Source organism: Molothrus aeneus, chromosome 7 (genome assembly GCF_037042795.1).
Source record: "Molothrus aeneus isolate 106 chromosome 7, BPBGC_Maene_1.0, whole genome shotgun sequence".
NCBI lineage: Eukaryota > Metazoa > Chordata > Aves > Passeriformes > Icteridae > Molothrus > Molothrus aeneus.
Genome location: NC_089652.1, coordinates 33447 through 39468, shown reverse-complemented (window position 1 = coordinate 39468; position 6022 = coordinate 33447).

Here is a 6022-nt window from a genome sequence, read left to right as displayed (position 1 = left end):
CAAGCTCCGGCACTCAACCCTTCAAACCGGAGCAGAGCAGGGGGAGGAGTGGCCGGCCCTGCCAAGCCTTCCTCTCCCCAGCGCCAGCCTCCCGCTGCTGGCACAGCCCCTCGGGGACCCCGCCACCTGCCTGGGGACTCACCTGAGCCCCCAAAACCTCTGGCAGCTGAGCCAGTCTTCAGACCCACCCTATTGCCTGTCCCAGCAGCTGCTGCCAGATGTTTAACTCCTTCCTGCCCGGAACATCCTAAATAGTCTCTCCCTGCTCAATGGCTCTGGTTAAATCACCAGCATACAGAGCTGTACAAGGTGGGGTCGTGCATGGACATGGTTGTCATGGTCCTCATGGTGTGCCCAGCTTTGGTGGGACACCCCACTTCAGGCCTCGGGAAAAGGTTATAATCTCAGAGCAAAACTGAACGAGGAGGGAAACAAATACCAGAAAACATTTCCAACATTTTCACCAGCCGGAAACAAATCAAGTCCCCAAAGCCAAGTGTTTAAAGCCGCTTTCCCGGCTCGGTTACAGGGCCAGGACCCCCCAGGTGCTGTCGCAGGACGGCCAGGGGAGCACTGCAGCTTTCCTGCCCCCCCAGGCATCACGCGCCAGCAATGCCTCAAAGCCAGGTCTGAGCAATCACAAGTTTCCCAATCACAAGTTTTCCTGGAGCTTGGGATGAAAATCTTTCATGGGCAGTACTGGCACTCTCCCACACCTCAAAAATTTTGATTGTTCTTTGCCTCTGCTTAAAAAAGTTACCCTCAAATCCACTTATCCAGCTTGGGTGACGGTGCCCCTCATTCCTAGGGATGGCCAAGCAGAGATGGAGCATTCCCAGGGCCTACACTACCGTGGTGACACCAGGCAAGTCACCTCCATGGCTCAAGAAGTGTCCCTGAGAACGGGTTTTGATGGGGAGGTGACAATTTTGGCTCCCCTTGGCTGTGTGTGACCAGGAAGGTCAGAGTGTGCCGTACCATGGTCCTACAGAGTAGAGATCTCCACATGCTGGAGCTGATGCTCCAGTTTAAAAATATTCAGGAAAATCACCGAGACAAATGCTCAGATGTTCATTTTGCTTTATGCAACATTTCCCACACTACTTTTGAAGCAAAACAGGCGAGTTTTCCCCTGAAAATGTGAGCTGGCTGCTGCTGCCAGCAGCTCTCCCTGTGACTGATGCTGTTAGGGGCGCCTGCTGTGGAACAGCCTCCACCAATCCGCACGGGGCACGGGTTTGTCCAGATGGCAGAGCTTCCATATGGCCCCCTCCCAGAGCTCCAGTACTTCCATCAGCCTGGGGAAGGAGCCAGGTGCCTGCCAACCTTCTCGGGCGTGTCCTGACGGGCTTGACTGCCCTGGGGCCAGGGTGCGGTGCAGAACTCCTTGGCACATCGAGAGGAATCAGAGCGACTGCTGCTTCCATTCCCAGTGGTGGGATGGAAAACCTTGGTGTCCCTGGAGCCTCTCCCTGCCCCAGAGCTGTGTGGCTCCAGTGTGGGGAGCATCACATGCCCCCATGAGCTGCCTGGTCTCTGCCAGGAGGATTTGGAGAGCAGCACCCTGCTGGGGTAGCCCAAGCATGTGCAGACAGGATGCACAGCCAGAGAAATTCTCGCTTCTCCCTTCTGTTGGAATTAGGCAGCTCATGACAGTGGAGTGCAGCAGCAGCCCCGTGGGACACCCTCATTAAGTCAATGACCTTCATTTCACTGCACAGCTCCTCACTGGAAGCTCCCCAGGAAGGAGCCAGGGCTGGGGGATCCCCAAAAAAGGGATTTCCAAATTAGGTTCCCTGAGGGTGGGCAGGTGGCATGGGTGGCATGGGTGGCACTAGAGCATCTTGGTCCAGTGCAACCAGCTCTGCCACTGACCAAGTAGCCAGGCAGGGACTGGGAAGGCAGCAGCTGGTGAAATATTTTGGAGAAGTATTCCTACAGGGAGAAGCCATGGCAGGTGGCTTGCTGGCAGAGCAGAGAAAACCCCTTGCTTTTGCCTCCTCCAAGCTAAAAGCTCACAAAAAGCGTTTTGCACACTCCATGAGATGCTGCTGCCAGCTTGCCATAACCTTGGACTTCTTGAAAAGCAAAATTGGACCCTCACCCTGGTCCCAGTTCCCTCCCAAAGAGGCTGACTGCATCTTCCCAAAACTGTCTGGCATCTTGTGCTGCAACATAGTTCCTTAGGAAAAGGGGGATTGGGCTGCCCGAAGAAGGCACTGAGGGCTCAGTCCTGGGCCAGAAGAATAGAGGGGGGAGAGGGGAGAAAGGGGGGAAAAGGGAAATGAGAGAAAAAATCAGAGGTGGGGGAAAAGAGTGGAGATGGGAAGAAAAGAGATTGGGGGAAGAGGGTGGGGGGGAAGAGGGTGGGGGGAAAGAGAGTGGGGAGAAGAGAAGGGGAAAATGAGAGGGGAGGAAGAGGGAAAGAAGTAAAGAGAAAAAAAGAGATTGGGGAAGTCAAGGAAAGGGTGGGAAGTGGAGGGAAGTGTGTGGAGGAAGTGAAAGAAGTGGAAAATGACAGTAGGAAAGGAGAGAGAAGGAAAGAGAAAAGAGGGGAGAAAGGACAAAAGAGAGGAAAAAAGAAGAGGCAGAAAAGAGGAAGGGAAAGAACAGAGAAAATAAGAGAAAAAAGAGAAGAAGGGAATGAGAAGGAGGAAAAGAGAGGAGGACAAGGCAAGAGGGGGGGAAGGGGAGGGGAAGAGAAAGAAAAAAAGAGATGGAAGAAAAAAGAGAAAAAGAGCGTGAAAAAGGAGGAAAAAAGGGGGGGAGGAAGGGGAAAATAGATAAAAATAGGAAAAAAGAGCCTGCCATTCAGACCTGCAGCCTTTTATCCGTGGTCAAAGCACACCGATGTTTCTCTCCAGGGAGGATTGCTCTCCCTGCAGGATTTGGGGAGAGGACAGGGAGCCTGCTGCAGCCCAACTCAGCAATTCGTCCTGCACAGGCCAAGAGCTGGGCAGATGGACGGACAGGCAGAGAGACGAATGGATGGACAGCAGAGGGAGCCTCAGGCTGAGCGGAGCGCAGACACTTCCTCAGGAGACCCCACTTGGCTGGACACAGCCCTGAGATCACAGAACTCCGGGCAGAGACTGGGAGGGAGTAGGGGTGGGCAAAGCCCTTCTGGAACCCGGGGAAGGGGAAGGGGAAGGGAAGAAACCCTGATAGGAGCACAGGCAGAAAGCCAGAGGTGGGAGCACTCTTGGACTTAGCAGAAAAATTCAAGGACTGTCAGCAGGTATCTATAAATCCTATTGACATTTGGGATTCTAATCCGTTCTCCATCTGAAAGCCCCACACAGCAGTTGAAAGGCTCTCCTGGAGATGTACGCCAAGGATGTTGCCACATCCGGAGCCGCTGACCTCCCCTGCGGCCAGTCCCGGAAAGAGGCACCCAGGCCATGGGTGGGCGCTCAGCCAGGGACATGGGGAGGCAGGAGACAAGGGTGCACAGGAGCCGAGCTGGTGGGAGTGACAGCAGCCAGCCCAGCCCCAAAAATGACACAGGTGCCGCTCTGCCAGGCTCTGCTGTGCCTCCGGGACAGTGCTCCCCCCTGCCTCTGGATGTGCAGCACCATGGAGCCCCCGGGACCGCAGCGTTCCTAAACATTTACTCATGGAGAGCCAGAAACATCCTCCTGGCAAATTCCTCGATAAGATAAACCGTGAAAATGTCACAACTGCCTGCGGGAGCCATCAAATAGCCCCAGGAGGGGAAGAAGGGTGGTCACGTCCAGACCCCTGTCATTACCTGCATCCTCCTCCTGCCCCTGAACTGAGTAGGGCTGGAAAAGGCACAGCCAAGAGGTGCTGGTGTCCTCCTCTGCCCCATCCACATGGACAAGCGGACAAGGCAGCAGAGAATTGGGGCTGGAGTGACTTTGGCCACTCTGTGAGGTTTCCTGGGGAGAATGGATGGTGGAGAGGGATGATCAATATTTGGGCCCAGCCAAACCCAAAGGAGGTGTATAAAACTCAAGGTGAGTTTGGGGTGAGCTGTAGCTCCCAGTCCCCCCCCATCCTGCCTCCACTGGGGCCATGTCTCTGCTTCCAATCACTCACCTGCCCCCGGAGCCAACCGACAGCCCGGAGATAAGGTGGGGAAGGCAAGGGAAGGAATGCAACCCCCTGGATCATCCTCCTCCACATTCATAAATCATCTTGCAGACTAATTGCTCCCTGGACAGGAGAAGACTCTGCTCCTCACCCCCCACCAAGGTTCTAGCTCACTCAGGACAGGCAGCTGGTGGAGGGTGTTGGCTGCAGTCTCCCTGAGGGACAAGGAGGAAGTGCGTTCCCATTCCCAGGCATTTCTTTCCCTGAGGATACAGGGAGATCAATGCACCTGGCACCCCAGTTACCTCAGAATCTGTAGACAGATTCTGCAGTAGCAGGATGAGGGGAGATGAGGGATGGGATGGAGGGTTTGTGATCCAACTTGATGCCATCCGAACCAGAGAATCAGAGGAGAACAAGGCACCCAGGTGGGTACATGTCCCCAGAGTTCAAACAAACCTTTCCAAGCCAATGATGTCCCCTAACCATGCCAGGATTTTAACCCTCCAACATGATGGAGAAACAACGCACTGTCAGTGGGTAACCCAGCACCAGCTTTGAAGCCTACACAACAAAAACTGGGAGTTGCCTATCCCCAGCTGTTTTCCAGGACTTCAGAAGCAAAGAAAACACCAGCACAGCTTAAAAACCCCAATTCACCAAACAAAGTACAGAAGAGCTACCAAGTGATGTACCTGAAGCTACAACGGAGCGTCACAGCCTCCATCCCACAGAACAGTATCCGTCCTGCCCCCGCCCCAGCCAGGGATGCTGGGTGCCAGCTGGTCCGTGCTGCTGCAGGAGGCAACTGCCACAGCTCATGGATGCTTTATAGAGCCTCACCATGGATTTTCAGGGAGGAAAACCACCTGGCAACTCATTAACCTCATCCTCAACACAGTGTGCAGCAAACAGAATCCAAGCTCACACGCTTGCTGTGGGGCCAGGTGGCGAGGAACGCTATTTTCTTCGGGAATGGACAGGAAAAGGGGGATCGGGGAGGGGAGTTTGTTTTGGGATTTCAGCTGCAATCTCCAGCTCATCCAACCAGCCTGGCTCTTGTCAGTGCTGCCCTCCTGCAGAGCAGGGGACTTTGTTTGGCTTGGAAGCCCCCAGCTGTGCTCGTAATAAGACTCCGTGTCCGCTCTGTGGTCCTTCCACCTCTCTGCACTCCTCAGACAATAGTTCGCCTGTGCCGCTGACTTTGGCAGCATTTCCAAAGTTTTGGCTCCTTCCAAAGTTTCCCCTGCACCAGGCCACCAACCTTGGCCATCGTGCTTTGTTGTCACATCCCATTGCATCCCATCTCGGGCTCTCTGCTGTCTGCGGGGCACTGTGCTCCATGCTGGACCTTTTGGGCCTCCAAACTGGGGACATGACATGGAGAGGTGCCTGGCAGGCCCTTTGAGGATGGATGCTGGGGTCATGAAGAGCCTGGATAGGGGCCAACTGGAAAAGGGAAAGCATCACCCAGGCCTTGAACCCACCCAGCTGCGCACATCCCAATGCCATAGTGAGAAATCAATCAATTGAACACCTTGAAATCACGTTGAGCAATGACAACCTGATATCAGCCAAGGCTGAAATCCCCCTTTCCCTGCCATGTCTCCACAGGTATTTAAGCAGGAAAACTTAGAGCTTTTGAGGAAGTCCAAACAGCCTTGGAGATGGATAGTAAAGGGGTCAAACAGGTGGGTGATCCTTTGCTGCTCCACACAAGTGCTGGGGAAATCCAGCAGGAGCTGGATGAGGCCAGAACTCACATCATCCCTTTCCAACCAACAACCAGAGCCAGTATTTGATTATTCCTTTCAATTATTCCTTCTTTCTACAAGTCACTTCGTTTTAAAGCAAAATACAATGCAATAAACAGCTTTAATGCACTGAAGTTCACCACCTGTAACAGGACAGTTGCCAAGAACAAGGAGGGGTGTAATTTGTGTCCCTGCCTGCATGAAGACTGAGA